The sequence below is a fragment of the Aethalodelphis obliquidens genome, unplaced genomic scaffold (genome assembly GCF_003676395.1).
Source record: "Aethalodelphis obliquidens isolate GAN/ISIS:26980383/991018 unplaced genomic scaffold, ASM367639v1 scaffold18, whole genome shotgun sequence".
Taxonomy (NCBI): Eukaryota; Metazoa; Chordata; class Mammalia; order Artiodactyla; family Delphinidae; genus Aethalodelphis; species Aethalodelphis obliquidens.
Genome location: NW_020837962.1, coordinates 30677187 through 30694152, shown reverse-complemented (window position 1 = coordinate 30694152; position 16966 = coordinate 30677187).

Sequence of the window (16966 nt, the reverse complement as noted above, 5' to 3'; positions counted from 1 at the left end):
GGGGCTCAGATGGAACAGGGTTTCTAAGTATAATAGGAAGTCATTAGAGGGTACAAGCAGGGGAATAACATGATCTCATTTCTGTTTTAAGATGATCACTCTGTTGCCATGTGGTTAATGTATTGGAGGAGTCAAGGGTAAAGCAAACAGAACAGAGAGGAGTTACAGTAGTTCAGATGGAAGATGGTGGCTTGGCCTGGGGTGAGAGCAGTAGAAATGGAGATAAGGAGGCCAATTCAAAATATCCTTGGAAGATAAAATGACAGGGATTGCTAACAGGCTGTATATGGAGCATAAAGGAAAGGGAGAAATCAAGGAAGGCTTTTGGGTTTGGAGCTTGGGAAGCCAGGTAGGTGAGGGGCCACTCCATAGATGGGAAGAATGGAGGAGGGTTGGGATGGAGGACAGTCTGGGAGACTTCTATCTGTGACATCTCAAGAGGGAACAATTGGATAGCTTCATCCAGATTCGTGTACATGGGCTCAGGGAGGAGGACTGGGCTGGAGTTACACACTTGGGAGTCATCAGTGCTATGTAATATTTAAAGCCAATGGAGGGATTTCACTGGTGGTGCAGTGGTTAAGACTCTGCGCTCCCAATGCAGGGGGCCTGGGTTCAATCCCTGGTCAGGGAACTAGATCCCACCTGCATGCTGCAAGTAAGAGATCACATGCCACAGCTAAGGAGCCGGCAAGCCTCAACTAAGGAGCCCGCCTGCCATAACTAAGAGCATGCCAGCCACAACTAAGACCTGGCGCAACCAAATTAAATAAATAAATAAAATAAATATTTTAAAAAATAAATAAAGCCAATGGATCCAATAGGATCATCTAGGAGGAGAGAGTGCAGTTGGAGAGGAGTGAAGCCCCAGAGATGAACCTGAGGGGGCTCCTCCAGCACAGGAGACTGTATAATACCCAGTGTTGGTGAAGATATGAGGAAATGAAAACTTTCCCACACTCCTGGTGGGAGTTAAATTGGTACAACCTTTCTGGAAACCTTAGCAATATATATTGTAAGACTTTAAAAAGTGCTTACCTTTTAATCTTACAAGTCTACCCATAGAAGTTTATCCTATGAAAATAATTATGAATGTGTGCAAAGACTTACAGACATGGATGTCTATCATAGCATGATTTGTAATAATAAAAATGGGAAATGTAAATATTTAATAAGAGGGATTTATTTATTTATTTATTTATTTTTTTGCTGAGCCACACAGCATGACGGATCTTAGTTCCCCTACCAGGGATCAAACCCGTGCCTGCAGTGGAAAAGTGGAGTCCTAACCACTGGACCACCAGGGAATTCTCAAGAGGGATTGTTAAATACATTTCAACACAAGTGTTATGCAACCATTTTGCAACCATTTTGTTTGATGATGTAGAAAAATATCAAATGACAGGAAAAAGTGTTCATGAAATCTAAGCCAAAAGCAGTTTGAAATGCATATAAATTAGATTACCTTTGCCTGAAAATAGCAAAGAATGCGGAGTCCTATTTATGTGTAAGGAATAAAGAATATAAGTGCGTAAGGAAAATGTATTCTCTCTGCTAACAAGAAACCCAGAGGTAAGGATGGGTTTAGGTTTAATTAGTAGCTTAATGACATCTTCACGGACCCAAATTCTTTTCATCTTTCCATCCCATCTCTTTAACATATCAGCTTAACTCTCCTCATGGTTGCAACGTTGTTCCAGGTGTAGCATGCATTCACAGTAATGCCCAACTGAAGAAGAGGGACTATTTTGCCTATGCAGCTTTTTAAGAGCAAGGAACTCTTTTCCAGTGGCCATCATTAGAACTTCACTACTCAACTCTGCATTGTAGTGTGAAAGCAACTAGAGACAATATGTAAACAAATGAGTGTGACTGTGTTCTAGTAAAACTTTATTTATAAAAATTGGCAGCAAGCCTGCTGGCCATAATGTACCTACCTCTAACATAGACCATGTTTCTTCAGCCCTGCCAATGATTCTTTGAGCAACACATATCACTTTCTGCTAGAGAAGATTATGTTGTCTGCTACTAAGAATCCTTAAAAATAAAACCTTAATGAGTTGGTGCTCCATTAACAAGAAAGAAAAAGGGAATGGCAGTTGGGTGAGCAACCTGTATTATTTCCTACAAAAGATAGTGTGTACAGTAAAAAAGAGATAAATAGAAGATGAGAGAGAAGAGTGGAGGGGGATTGTGATAGCCAGCCTCCAAAATGACCCCCCAGTGACCCTTGCCCCCTATTATTCACACACTTGTGAATGTTTTATGGGTAGGTGAATGGTTTACAGGGTAAACATGGGTAAACAGGGTAAACATCCCTCCAACAATGAATAGGGCTGACCTGTGTAATCAAAGAATATAGCAGAAAGAACAGTGTGTGACTTCTGAGGCTAGGTTATAAAAAACCTTGTGTCTTTCATCTTGCTCTCTCTTGGATCATTGCTTTAGGGGAAGCTAGCAGCCATGTCATGAGGATGCTCAAGCAGCCCTTGGGAGAGGTTCATATGACAATAAACTGAGGCCCCCTGCCAAAGGCCTTGTGAGCATGTCATCTTGGAAGAGGATTCTCCAGTCTCAGTCAGACCTTCAGCTGACTGCAGGCCCAGCTGATACCTTAAACTAAAACCTCCCAAGACCTTAAGCCTGAGCCCCAGCTAAGCTGGTCCTGAATTCCTGACCACAGAAGTGAGATAATAAATGTTTACTTTTGTTTTAGGCCTCTACATTTGAGGATAATTTATTGTACAGCAACAGGTAACTAACAGGGATACAATAAAATATCAATATCAATAGTAATTATCCATGGGTGGTAGGATTACAAGTGACTCTCAGGGGACTTCCCTGGTAGTACAGTGATTAAGACTCCACACTCCCAATGCAGGGGGCCCAGGTTCGATCTCTGGTCAGGGAACTAGATCCCACATGCATCTCGCAACTAAGAGTTCATATGCACAGCTAAGGAGTTGGCAAGCCTCAACTAAGGAGCCAGCGAGCCGCAACTAAGGAGCCTGCCTGCTGCAACTAAGACCCAAAGCAACCAAATAAATAAATTAAATATTTTAAAGAACAAAACAAAAACAAGTGACTATCAGTTTCTTTGTTGTATTTGAAGTTCTGAAGTTTCTGCAATAAACGTGTACTAGAATCTGCATATTACCTTTCTCTCTCTAGTCAATGATTCTTCCCACCTGCTTTTCCACAGTACTCAGGTTAGTCTCCTACACCATGTCATGAGTTTCTTGGCTGGCCTACACTGTGATGCCTCACCTAAGAGTCAAATTCTCTCTTCTCCAGGTGATCCACAAGACAAATACTACATAGTTCATTCACAGAGGTCAAGCACTACAAAACTAAAGACAGAGGCCAGGCCAAATTTCTGAGAGCCTTGTATATCACCCTAAGACCCAATGTCTTTGATCAGATTTTCCAGAAGCAGACTTCAGATAGGGTTTGTTTGCAAGTGATTTATGAAGGAAAGACTGCCAGGAGAAATTGGTAAGACAGTGGGGAAAACAGAACAGGAAAAGATCAGAAGCTAAGACAGGCAATTTTAGGTAAGGTCTCAGCCTCATCCTGATCTCATAGGGTAGTTCTGGAGCATAAATTATATCTCAAGGCAAGGGAGCTGGCTGCTCATACCCCAGCACTTTTCAGTCAGCACTTTTCAGTCATAAGCTCCTGTCCTCTCTGTGCTTTTAGGCAGAGCAGTTCCAGTAGCCCAGTACAGATATAAGACAGTCCTCTAAAGAGAATATAGATGTAGGCCACTGGAAGCAAAAGCACAGAGAAACCAGGTGAGTGACATAAGGAAATTGTCAATGGAACCCTGGGTGGGTTGAGCATCTGGGCGGAGCACTGAAAGCATATAGGCATTTGAGATGTTTCTTAAACTCTCTGCACTAAGTGTGGAAAATGGAGAGTAGGCAAAGAAATGGCTGGAGAGAAGACTACTTAAAAGGTGATGGGGCTTCCCCGGTGGCGCAGTGGTTGAGAGTCCGCCTGCCGATGCAGGGGACACGGGTTCGTGCTCCGGTCCGGGAGGATCCCACATGCCGCGGAGCGGCTGGGCCCGTGAGCCATGGCCGCTGGGCCTGCGCGTCCGGAGCCCGTGCTCCGCAACGGAGAGGCCACAACAGTGAGAGGCCCGCGTAGAGCAAAAAAAAAAAAAAAAACAGAAAAAAAAGGTGATGAAAAAGTCTAGATGAGAAGTGATAATTAATGCTATGGCAGTAGGGATAGACATGAAGAACCAGACTGGAAAAACCCATCTATGTGAGCTTGGAAGAGTTACTTAACCTAACTGGGCATCACCTGCAAAATGGGTCAATTATAATAATAGTGAAAAAATAATATTAGTGGCAATAATGTTTACCGAGCACTTTGCTACAATCAAGATACTGATTGTTCCAAAAACTTTACCATTGTTATCCTTAGTGTAACCCTCACAGCCACCCTATGAGGTACACAATTCTTGTCTCCACACAACAGACAAAGACACTGAGGCTCAGAGAGGTTAACTTGCCTAAGGTCCCATGGCTAGTACCTTTCTCAAAATATTGTTGAAACAATTAAATGGCAGCCATAAAAATAATAATTATCATTATTTTTATTGTTGTTATTAGGAATGACAGGATTTGAAAGACAGAGGATTTGGAGAGAAAGACCAAAGATGAAAATCATCTAAGAGCCCAATTTTGTGGATGGTTAGATGTCAACTTCACAGATGACACTGTGTTATTGGGAACACAGGATTGTGAGTAGAGAGTCGAGAGGCTGGAAACCAGAGGGGGAAAAGGACTTTGTGTTTGGAGCTTGTTAAGGTTTGCATGTCTGTGGGACACCAAACTAGGGATGTCTGATGATATTTAGAAACATGAGTCAGGAGCTTGGGAGACAGCTTAGGGCTGGAGATAAAGACTTGGCCCTCATCTTCACGAATCTACCCAGTGGAAACTGGGAGGCCACAGAGCAGCAGGGATACCTCATTCTGGAGAAACAGAACAGGGGAGAATCAGCCAAGGCCTGGCCTGGGCTTATGGGCCTCAAAACTTTCTGATTCTTGTTTCTGTTGGAACGAAACTATTTTCCCTGAGTTTTTATATCTTCCATCAGCCCCCATCTCCATCATCACCAGCCAATCTCCAATTTCACTGACTTTTTTGTCATTCTCACCAACCTTGGACTTCCCCACTATTTGCCACCCCTCAGCCTCCTCTAAGCTCTTTCTCAAAACCACCTTTTTCCTCTTTGATTCAACAACAGTGAAATCAGTAATAGCTCCAGCTTCATAACAGCTACTATTCACTGATGCCATAAATATCTGTAGAGGACTTACTCTGAGTGGGGCACTGCACTAAGCCTGCAGTTATTGCAGCACACAGGGCAGACATGGTCTTTGCTCTTTTGGAGTTTACAATTAAAATGGAGTCAAGGACAAATCAACAGATACCAGGGGATCATTCCAGATCACGACTTATTATTCAAATGGAGCAAGATGAGAGTGAGTAAGGGGTAGGTGCCATGTTGATACAGCATCCAGGACAGCCTCTCTGAAGAGGCATGTTGGCCCTGGGGCCAAAAAGAGGAGGCAGGTGTGCAAGGACCTCAAAAAGGAGCAGAAGGAAGCATGAGATCAAAAGTACAAGGTTCCTAGCCCAGTGCCAGGTGCTTCACACACAACTTTTCATTCTAGCAAATTCCTTCCTTTCTGAGTCAAAACTCCCTATAAATCTTGACTCTCTTTTTCCCCCTGGTAGGGCACTGCTGAGTAGCTGCCCTGAGCCACCCACCACCACTGCCAGCCCCACCCGCAAGCCAGGGTCAGCCCTAGCCCTGCTCAAAAAGCAGAATACCCATCTTCTTTTAGTGTTGCTATGACTAAAGGTACAGCACGAGTGGAGGGGGTGTGGGGGGTGTTGCCGGAGTGCTGAACCAAACAAGAATAAGTTGCCTGCTGGTCAAAGCCAAGGAACAACTTTAACATTTTTACCTGAGGTATAATTTATATGGAGTAACATGTGCAGATCTTCTTAAGTGGACATCTGGATGACTATCTACCCTTGTATACGTCCATGTAACCACCATCCACTTCAAGATTCAGAATGTCTCCATCACTCTAGGAATTCCCCCCATGCCTTTTCCCAGTTAGTAACCTCCCAAGAGGTAACCATTTTCTGACTTTTCTCACCATCGATTAGTTTTGCCACATAAATGAAATCACACAGTATATATACTTTTTTTGTGTCTGGTTTCTTTCACTCAGCATGATGTTTTTGAGGTTTATCCTTACTGTTGCATATAGCAATCATTCATTCCTTCTTATTGCTGAGAGGTGTTTCATTCCATTGTACTGAAACCATGCACCCCAGATTGGGACTTGAACCCACGTGGATGGAACTCCAACCTGGCCAAAACTCAGACTGGGACTCAAACCCATGCAGCCAGGATTCAAACCCAGCCAAAATCCTGATTGGGACTCAAACCCACGCAGCCAGGACTTGAACCCAGCCAAAACCCACAGTCTTCCAACTGAGATCACACACCTGGTTTCAGGACTTAATGAAGCTCAGGTTCTTGATATCTCATTGCAGAAAGAATTCAGTGAGAAACAAAGTGATAGGTAACAAGTGGATTTATTTAGAGAGAAACACACTCCATAGACAGAGCGTGGACCATCTCAGAAGGCAAGAGCGGCCCCAGGGTATGGGTTGTCAGTTTTTATAGGGGTGGGTAATTTCATAGGCTAATGAGTGGGAGGAGTATTCCAACTATTTCGAGAAGGGGCGGGGATTTCTGGGAATTGGGCCACCGCCATCTTTTCGATCCTTATGGTTGGCCTTGAAACTGTCATGGCACCTGTGAGTGTGTCATTTAGCTTGCTGATGTGTTACGATAAGCGTATACTGAGGCTCTAGGTCTAGTGGAAGTTGACTTGTCTGCCATCTTGGACCTATTTTGTTCTACTCAGTCTATGTCATGTCCTTGGGCTATGTCATTCTTTCAAAGGTTGTGCCCTGCCTTCTTCCCTCCTGTTTCAGTATGAAGATACTGTTAATGGATATTTGGAATTATTTTTCTAATTTTTGGCTCTTATGACTAAGACTACTATGAATACTCATGTACAAGCCATTTTACCGATAAATATATCTTCCATTCATGTGGATAAATACCAAGAGTGGAATTGCTGGTTATGGGGTAGTTGTACGTTTTACTATACTAGAAACTGCCAGTCAGATTTCTAAAATGATTGCACCATTTTACACTCCTGCCAGCAGTGTATGAGGGTTTCAGTTGCTGCACGTACCCTCTAATACTAGGTATTGTCAATTTAAAAAATTTTAACTATTCTGGTATGTGTAAAGAGGTATCTTGAGGTAATTTTAACTTATGTTTTCTTGATGACAGTGATAAACAGCATATTGTCGTGTGCTTATTGGCCATTGTAATATATTCTTTTGGGAAATGTTCAAGACTTTTGCCCATTTTAAAAAATTATTTGTCTCTTATTACTAATTCCTGAGTTCTTCCACAATATTGAGGAACGTTGTAAACATGCTAAGTGAAAGAAGCAAGTCACAAAAGACCACATATTGTATGATTCCATTTATACAAAATGTCCAAAATAGGCAAATCCATAAAGACAGAAGTAGATTAGTGGTAGCCTAGGGCTGGGGGAATTGGAGCGAAATGGAGAATGGTTGCTAATGGGAGTGATGAAAATGATCAAAACTTGATTGTGCTCATGGATGCACACACTCTGTAAAATACACTCAATTTTAAATTGCACACTCAATAAAGTATTTTTTTAATATAAAATGACCAACAGGAGGGGGGTCCTTCAAGATGGCGAGGCGTAAGATGTGGAGAAGAGATCACCTTCCTCTCCACAAATACATCAAAAATACATCTACTTGTGGAACAACTCCTACAGAACAGAAGACCTCAGACTGGCAGAAGAACGCTGGCAGACTGCCAGACTGAATGCTGGCAGAAGACCTCAGACTTCCCAAAAGGCAAGAAAACCCTCACATACTTGGGTAGGGCAAAAGAAAAAACAGAGACAAAAGAATAGGGACAGGACATGCACCTCTGGGAGGGAGCTGTGAAGAAGGAAAAGTTTCCATGCACTAGGAAGCCCCCTCACTGGTGGAGACGGGGGCTGGGCGGGGGTGTGGGGGTGGGGGCGAGGAAGGTTTGGAGCCACAGAGGAGAGCGCAGCAACAGGGCTGCAGAGGGCACAGTGGAGAGATTCCTGCACAGAGGATCGGTGCTGACCAGCACTCACCAGCCTGAGAGGTTTGTCTGCTCACCCGCCAGGGTGGGTGGGGGCTGGGAGCTGAGGCTTAATGCTAAGGCTACTGCTTCAGCCACCAAGAAGCCTGTGTGCAAGCACAGATCACTATCCACACCTCCCCTCCTGGACACCTGTGCAGCCCGTCACTGCCAGGGTCCCATGATGCAGGAACAACTTCCCCAGGAGAACACACGGTGCACCTCAGGCTGTTGCAACATCATGCTAGCCTCTGCCACCACAGGCGAGCCCTGCATTCTGTACCCCTCCTTCCCCCTGGCCTGAGTGAGCCAAAGCCCCCTAATCAGCCGCTGCTTTAACCCTGTCCTGTCTGGGCTAGAACAGAAGCCTGAGGGCAATCTACACGCAGAGGTGGGACCAAAACCAAAGCTGAACCTCAGGAAGTATGCGAACAAAGAAGAGAAAGGGAAATTTCTCCCAGCAGCCTCACAATCAACTTGAGGTACGCTGCATCTCTGGAATACCTGAATAGACAATGAATCAACCCTGCCCACCAGAAAGACAAGATCCAGCCTCACCCACCAGAACACAGGCACCAGTCCCCTCCACCAGGAGGCCTACACAACCCACTGAGCCAACCTTACCCACTGGGGGCAAACACTAAAAACAACAGGAACTATGAACCTGCAGCCTGTGAAAAGTAGACCCCAAACACAGTAAGTTAAGCGAATTGAGAAGACACAGAAATATGCAGCTGATGAAGGAGCCAGGTAAAAACCCACCAGACCAAACAAATACAGAGGAAATAGGCAGTCTACCTGAAAAAGAATTCAGACTAATGATAGTGAAGATGATCCAAAAGCTCAGAAATAGAATGGAGAAAATACAAGAAATGTTTAAAAAGGACCTAGAAGAACTAAAGAGCAGAAACAATGATGAACAACACAATAAATGAAATGAAAAATTCTCTGGAAGGAATCCATAGCAGAATAACTGAGGCAGAAGAATGAATAACTGACCTGGAAGATAAAATAGTGGAAATAACTACCATAGAGCAGAATAAAGAAGAAAGAATGAAAAGAATTGAGGACAGTCTCAGAGACCTCTGGGACAACATTAAACACACCAACATTCAAATTATAGGGGTCCCAGAAGAAGAAGAGAAGAAGAAAGGGATTGAGAAAATATTTGAAGAGATTATACTTGAAAACTTCCCTAATATGGGAAAGGAAATAGTCAATCAAGTCCAGGAAGTGCAGAGTCCTATAGAGGATAAATCCAAGGAGAAACACCAAGACACATATTAATCAAACTATCAAAAATTAAATACAAAGAAAAAATATTAAAAGCAGCAAGGGAAAAGCAACAAATAACATACAAGGGAATCCCCATAACGTTAATAGTGATCTTTCAGTAGAAACTCTGCAAGCCAGAAGGGAGTGGCAGGACATATTTAAAGTGATGAAAAGGAAAAACCTACAACCAAAATTACTGTACCCAGCAAGGATGTCATTCAGATTTGATGGAGAAATTAAAACCTTTACAGACAAGCAAAAGCTAAGAGAATTCAGCACCACCAAACCACCTTTACAACAAATGCTAAAGGAACTTCTCAAAGCAAGAAACACAAAAGAAGGAAAGGACCTACAAAAACAAACCCAAAACAATTAAGAAAATGGTAGTAGGAACATACATATCAATAATTACCTTAAATGTAAATGGAATAAATGCTCCCACCAAAAGACATAGACTGGTTGAATGGATACAAAAACAAGACCTGTATATATGCTGTTTACAAGAGACCCACTACAGACTGAAAGTGAGGGGATGGAAAAAGCTATTCCATGCAAATGGAAATCAAAAGAAAGCTGGAGTAGCAATTCTCAAATCAGACAAAATAGACTTTAAAATAAAGATCATTACAAGAGACAAAGAAGGATGCTACTTAACGATCCTTTGATCTTGAAGAAGACATAACAATTGTAAATATTTATGCACCCAACATAGGAGAACCTCAATACATAAGGCAAATGCTAGCAGCCGTAAAAGGGGAAATCAACAGTAACACAGTAATAGTAGGAGGGGACTTCCCTGGTGGCACAGTGGTTAAGAATCAGCTTGCCAATGCAGGGGACACGGGTTCGAGCCCTGCTCTGGGAAGATCCCACATACCGTAGAGCAACTAAGCCCATGTGCCACAACTACTGAGTCTGCGCTCTAGAGCCCACAAGCCACAACTACTGAGCCCACGTGCCACACTACTGAAACCCACAACAAAGAAAAGCCACAATGAGAAACCCGTACACCTCAACAAAGAGTAGTCCCTGCTCGCGGCAACTAGAGAAAGCCTGCATGCAGCAACAGAGACCCGATGCAGACAAAAATAAATAAATAAACTAATAATATTTTTAATTAAAAAAAATAATAGTAGGGGACTTTAACACCCCACTTTCACGAATGGACAGATCATCCAAAATGAAAATAAATAAGGAAACACAAGCTTTAAATGGCACAATAGACCACATAGATTTAATTGATATTTATACAACATTCCATCCAAAACAACAAAATACAATTTGTCTCAAGTGCTCATGGAACATTCTCCAGGATAGATCATACCTTGGGTCACAAATCAAGCCTTGGTAAATTTAAGAAAATTGAAATCATATCAGTATCTTTTCCAACCACAACACTATGAGACTAGATATCAATTACAGGAAAAAAACTGTAAAAAATACAAACACATGGAGGGTCAACAATACACTACTAAATAACCAAGAGATCACTGAGGAAATCAAAGAGGAAATTTAAAAATACCTAGAAACAAATAACAATGAAAACACGAGGACCCAAAACCTATGGGATGCAGAAAAAGCACTTCTAAGAGGGAAGTTTACAGCAATAAAATCCTACCTCAAAAAACCAAAAAAATCTCAAAAAAAAACCCTAACTTTATACCTAAAGCAATTAGAGAAAGAAGAACAAAAAAAAAGCCCCAAAGTTAGCAGAAGGAAAGAAATCATAAAGATCAGATGAGAAATAAATGAAAAAGAAATGAAAGAAACAATAGCAAAGATCAATAAAACTAGAAGGTGGTTCTTTAAAAAAGAAGGTGGTTCTCTAAAAAAAATCAATAAACCACTAGCCAGACTCATCAAGAAAGAAAGAGAGAAGACTCAACTCAACAGAATTAGAAAAGAAAAAGGAGAAGTAGGGCTTCCCTGGTGGCGCAGTGGTTGAGAGTCCGCCTGCCAATGCAGGGGACATGGGTTTGTGCCCCGGTCCGGGAAGATCCCACATGCCACAGAGCAGCTGGGCCCGTGAGCTATGGCTGCTGAGCTTGTGCGTCTGGAGCCTGTGCTCCACAATGGGAGAGGCCACAACAGTGAGAGGCCTGTGTACCACAAAAAAAAAAAAAAAAAAAAAAGGAGAAGTAACAACTGACCCTGCAGAAATGCAAAGACTCACGAGGGATTACTGCAAGCAACTATATGCCAATAAAGTGGACAATCTGGAAGAAATGGACAAATTCTTACAAAAGCACAACCTTCCAAGACTGAACCAGGAAGAAATAGAAAATATAAACAGACCAATCACAAGCCCTGAAATTGAAACTGTGATTAAAAATTCTTCCAACAGGGAAGTGCAGTGGTTAAGAACCTGCCTGCTAATGCAGGGGATATGGGTTTCATCCCTGGTCTGGGAGGATGCCATATGCCATGGAGCAACTAAGCCCATGTGTCACAACTACTGAGCCTGTATTGCGAGCCACAACTATTGAGCCCATGAGCCACAACTGCTGAAGGCTGTGCACCTACAGCCTGTGCTATGCAACAAGTGAAGCCACCGCAATGAGAAGCCCATGCACTGCAATGAAGAGTAGCCCCCGCTCATTGCAACTAGAGAAAGCCCACGAACAGCAAGAAGGCACAATACAGCCGAAAAAAAGAAACAAAAAATTTCCAACAAGCAAAAGCCCAGGACCAGATGGCTTCACAGGCGAATTCTATCAAACATTTAGAGAAGAGTTAACACATATCCTTCTCAAACTCGCCCAGAATATAGCAGAGGGAGGAACACTCCCAAACTCATTCTATGAAGCCACCATCACCCTGATACCAAAACAAGACAAAGATGTCACAAAAAAAGAAAATTACAGACCAATATCACTGATGAACATAGATGCAAAAATCCTCAACAAAATACTAGCAAACAGAATCCAACAGCACATTAAAAGGATCATACACCATGATCAAGTGGGGTTTATTACATGAATGCAAGGACTCTTCAATATACGCAAATCAATCAATGTGATACACCATATTAACAAACTGAAGGATAAAAAACGTATGATCATCTCAATAGATGAAGAAAAAGCTTTCAACAAAATTCAACACCATTTATGATAAAACCTCTCCAGAAAGCAGGCATAGAGGGAACTTACCTCAACATAATAAAGGCCATATATGAAAAACCCACAGTCAACATTGTTCTCAATGGTGAAAAACTGAAACCATTTCCTCTAAAATCAGGAACAAGACAAGGATGCCCACTCTCACTACTGTTATTCAACATAGTTTTGGAAGTTTTAGCCACAGCAATCAGAGAAGAAAAAGAAATAAAAGGAATCCAAATCAGAAAAGAAGAGGTAAAGCGGTCACTGTATGCAGATGACATGATAATATACATAGAGAATCCTAAGGATGCTGCCAGAAAACTATTAGAGCTAATCAATGAATTTGGTAAAGTAGCAGGATACAAAATTGATGCACAGAAATCTCTTGCATTCCTATACACTAATGATGAAAAATCTGAAAGAGAAATTGAAGGAACACTCACATTTACCACTGCAACAAAAAGAATAAAATACCTAGCAATAAACCTACCTAAGCAGACAAATGACCTGTATGCAGACAACTATAAGACAATGATGAAAGAAATTAAAGATGATACAAATAGATGGAGAGATATACCATGTTCTTGGACTGGAAGAATCAACATTGTGAAAATGACTCTACTACCCAAAGCAATGTACAGATTCAATGCAATCCCTGTCAAACTACCAATGGCATTTTTCACAGAACTAGAATGAAAAATTGCACAATTTGTGTGGAAACACAAAATACCCTAATAGCCAAAGCAATCTTGAGAACGAAAAACAGAGGTGGAAGAATCAGACACCCTGACTTCAGACTATACTACAAAGCTACAGTAATCAAGACAGTATGATACTGGCACAAAAACAGAAATATAGATCAATGGAACAGGATAGAAAGCCCAGAGATAAATGCACACACATATGGTCACCTTACCTTAGATAAAGGAGGCAAGAATATACAATGGAGAAAAGACAGCCTCTTCAATAAGTGGTGCTGGGAAAACTGGACAGCTACATGTAAAAGAATGAAATTAGAACACTTCCTGACACCATACACAAAAATGAACTCAAAATTAATTAAAGACCTAAATGTAAGGCCAGACACTATAAAACTCTTAGAGGAAAACATAGGAAGAACACTCTATGACATAAATCACAGCAAGATTCTTTTTGACCCACCTCCTAGAGAAATGGAAATAAAAATAAACAAATGGGACCTAATGAAACTTAAAAGCTTTTGCAAAGCAAAGGAAACTACAAACAAGATGAAAATACAACTCAGAATGGGAAGAAATATTTGCAAACGAATCAACGGACAAAGATTAATCTCCAAAATATTATAAACAGCTCATACAGCTCAATATTAAATAAACAAACAGGGACTGCCCTGATGGCCCAATGGTTAAGAATCCACCTGCCAATGTAGGGGACACGGGTTCTAGCCATGTTCCAGGAAGATCCCACATGCCGTGGAGCAACTAAGCAACTAAGACCATGGGCCACAACCACTGAGTCCACGTGCCGCAACTACTGAAGCCCATGCACCTAGAGCCCATGTTCCACAACAAGAGAAGCCACCACAGTGAGAAGCCCGCGACCTCAACAAAGAGTAGCTCCTGCTCGCCATAACTAGAGAAAGCCTGCGTGCAGCAACAAAGACCCAAAGCAGCCAAAAATAAATAAATAAATTTATTTATTTAAATAAAATTAAAAAATAAATAAACAACCCAATCCATAAATAGGCAGAAGATCTAAATAGACATTTCTCCAAAGAAGATGTACAGATTGCCAACAAATACATGAAAGGATGCTCAACATCACTAATCATTAGAGAAATGCAAATCAAAACTACAATGAGGTATCACCTCACACCAGTCAGAATGGCCATCATCAAAAATCTACAAACAATAAATGCTGGAGAGGGTGTGGAGAAAATGGGAACCCTCTTGCACTGTTGGTGGGAATGTAAATTGATACAGCCATTATGGAGAACAGTATGGAAGTTCCTTAAAAAACTAAATTAGAACTACCATATGACCAGCAATCCCACTACTGGGCATATACCCTGAGAAAACCATAATTCAAAAAGAGTCATGCACCACAATGTTCATTGCAGCTCTATTTACCATAGCCAGGACATGGAAGCTGCCTAAATGTCCATTGACAGATGAATGGACAAAGAAGATGTGGTACATATATACAATGGAATATTACTCAAGCATAAAAAGAAATGAAATTGAGTTATTTGTAGTGAGGTGGATGGACCTAGAGTCTGTCATACAGAGTGAAGTAAGTCAAAAAGAAAAAAACAAATACTGTGTGCTAACACATATATATGGAATCTGAAAAATTAAAAAAAAATGGTACTGATGAACCTAGTGGCAGGGCAGGAATAAAGACGTAGATATAGAGAATGGACTTGAGGTCATGCAGGCAGGGGTGAGCTGGGACGAAGTGAGAGAGTAGCACTGTCATATATATACTACCAAGTGTAAAATACAGAGCTAGTAGGAAGCAGCCGCATAGCACAGGGAGGTCAGCTAGGTGCTTTGTGACCACCTAGAGGGTGGGATAGGGAGGGTGGGAGGGAGACACAAGAGGGAGGGTAGAAGGGAGACACAAGAGGGAGGAGATATGAGGATATATGTATTAATATAGCTGATTCACTTTGTTACACAGCAGAAACTAACACAATATTGTAAAGCAATTATACTCCAATAAGGATGTTAAATAAATAAATAAAATGACCAACTGGTAACTTAAGATATGGAAATTTGTGCTTTGTGCCTATAGACAATTAGTAAGAGGTTTTAAGTGGTAATAAATAGCATTTCATCATGGTTTAAAAAAAAGTTCTTCATACATTCTGGACACTGGTTATCTGAGTTTTTCACATACATGTACATGTATTGCAAGAGCTGGCCTCAGGCAAAATTGTGAAACTGAAGTTCACATTGACATTTTTTTCCTTCCAACAAAAGGTCTTACATATTTATTACCAAGCCAAAGCACTAGTGCAGAAACACTGACACAAAGAGAAAAATCATTTTCCCAATAAAATACATCCAGCTGTTCAGATAGTGATGTTCTCAGGGTGATATGGTAAGATGTAAGTGACTTTGACACAGCATAAATATGTTTGCCTCCTCATGTGTGGGGCTGCTTATAGACCCCGCTTGGTTCTGCTCCAATGTCTTCTCTCCGAATTTTACCTGTTGTATTATCAGTTTTCATTCTAATACGTTGGGGAATGGGACAATACTGCTTTTGTTTCTTGGCCAGGAATCACTTGATCCTGCAAGTCTCATTACAAGACATGGCGAGGAGCAAGTTTAACCGCACATAAGATGGTGGAGAAGAGAAGAGAGTGCCACATTAATATTTATGTGTATCTACCAGGTACCAGGTGCTCCTTGCACCATATTTTTCTCACCCTCACACTGCAGGGAGGCATTATTTTCTCTATTTTCATTCTGAGATACCAGAGCCCAGAAATGTTCAGCAACTTGCTCAATGCTGCACAGTGTTTAAGGTGAAGAGCTAGGATTCAAAGAAATCTGTGTGAATTCTGTCCCTTGAAGAAAGCACACTTAAACTGATGCCTCCCACTTCCCTTTCTCTACTTTTTTTTTTTTTTTTTGCAGTACGCGGGCCTCTCACTGTTGTGGCCTCTCCCGTTGCAGAGCACAGGCTCCGGATGCGCAGGCTCAGCGGCCATGGCTCACGGGCCCAGCCGCTCCGCGGCATGTGGGATCTTCCCGGACTGGGGCACGAACCCGCATCTCTCGCAACGGCAGGCGGACTCTCAACCACTGCACCACCAGGGAAGCCCCCTCTCTTCATTTTTAACACCTTCATCTCCTGTAACCCTCAGCTAGCTTGTCTTACTCCCCAACTTGCTGATTACTTTCCCCTGGGGAGCCTTTTCCGCTGCCCAGTTCACCAGCTCAGGTTATGGGGCCTTTCCAAATCACTTGTCACACCATTTCCCCATCTGTCCTCAAGACTGGACTCTGGGCTCTGTGAGGTAGAGGGACCACATCAGTCTTGTCCGTTTTTGTACCCCAGTAGTAGATGCTCAGCACCTACTTGTTTAATGAATTAATATGAGTTTATTGGGAGAGTAAGGTAATGTCTCTCTTGTTAGGCACTGCAATAGGGGTGGCAGAGATGTTTTTGAGCAGGGAAGCCCAGCCAAGCATCAGGACTGGAAATCATACATTTGTACCTCTTTCCTTGACTCTACATCCTTGCCCATCGCTCCAAGGGCACAGCCCATCTCAGCGCCCCATCTTTGGCTTCTGACTCACTACCTGTTGACTCCACCGCAGCAGCAG